Source organism: Frankliniella occidentalis, unplaced genomic scaffold (assembly GCF_000697945.3).
Source record: "Frankliniella occidentalis isolate FOCC.00 unplaced genomic scaffold, Focc_3.1 Scaffold946, whole genome shotgun sequence".
Taxonomy (NCBI): domain Eukaryota; kingdom Metazoa; phylum Arthropoda; class Insecta; order Thysanoptera; family Thripidae; genus Frankliniella; species Frankliniella occidentalis.
The window spans coordinates 12,513-13,599 of NW_026268052.1; the positions used below are offsets into that span (position 1 = coordinate 12,513).

A 1,087-nucleotide genomic window follows, 5' to 3' on the forward strand; every position below is an offset into this window, starting at 1 on the left:
GGGGGGGCAGAGGGAGCGGGAGTGGCGGAGCGCCAGGACGGCGAGGCAGTTTAAAAATGCAAGTCAAATAGGCTTGACAAAATTACAAACAGCGACGGGCAAAAGAAAACGCAGCGGCTGTGGCCGGAGGGCCGGCCGGTCGCGCTCCCGGTTTGCTTTAACTTGTTTGCACGGATCCGCAGGAGTTTAATAAGTTGAGTTCACGTCTGTATTTGTGCGCCGCAGGGGGGGCCGGTCACAGAGGGCAGGGCCTCCTTGCCCTAGGCTACGCAGGTCGCCCTACCCGCGGGGCCGAGAACGCCTATGAAAGGTGTGCAGGAGAGGTACAGGAGGGATTTCCAATCCTCTGGCGAAGGTATTTCCAAACGCCTCCGAAACACCTCCGTGCGCGCCTCTGCCAGCGAAGGCGTTCCAGAGCGCCTGCCGCGCGCCTGCGCGCGCCTCCGTCAGGTGTACTGCACACACCTAAAAGCGTCACTATTATCCCTCCAGAACGCCCGTAGGAGGCGCGCCAAGGCGTGCGGCACCTGTTCAGGAACACCTAACGAAAGCGTGCAACAAGCGTGCCATGACACCTTCGAGTTTCGCCAGGGCGGCCGCGCGAAGCTTTCTCGAGGTAACAGGAGCAGCAGGGTAGAGAAGGGGTGGAAGGGGGTGGAAGGGGGACGTGCTGCGGAGCTGACTGCAAATCAAGAGCTGCATCCCCAGACGCAGAATGACCCAGAAAAGCCAATTCTCGAATCAAATGCAATATGCAAATGCATTGGAATAAAACGCAGATTGCAGTATGCCCTACGCACGCCCTCTCTGTAAACCTGTCGTATCGAGTACAGACAATTTTTTAATGGAAGATGTCGTAATTGCAAATTGTAAATTTGCCCGAATCGAATGATGGACGACACATTTTGTAATTGGTAAATTACAAAGATACTTCGTAAATGCACTAACACATTTTTTACAGTGGCAGTGGACTTGGTTTTTCACCGAACACATTTGCGTATGGGCAATTTCCTTTGAAAGCAGGGCAATTTGAAATATCTTATCTTGAATTGTGTGTCTGAAAGATCATTTTCATTTTAAAGAAAAT

At 52.6% G+C, this 1,087-nt stretch overlaps 1 protein-coding gene across 2 annotated transcripts in view; it reads left to right on the forward strand.

The window, feature by feature from the left end:
- Window positions 1-1,087, forward strand: part of LOC113204898 (protein pellino) — a gene marked incomplete at its 3' end in the record, with an annotated part of 11,945 nt that overhangs the window by 1,253 nt on the left and 9,605 nt on the right.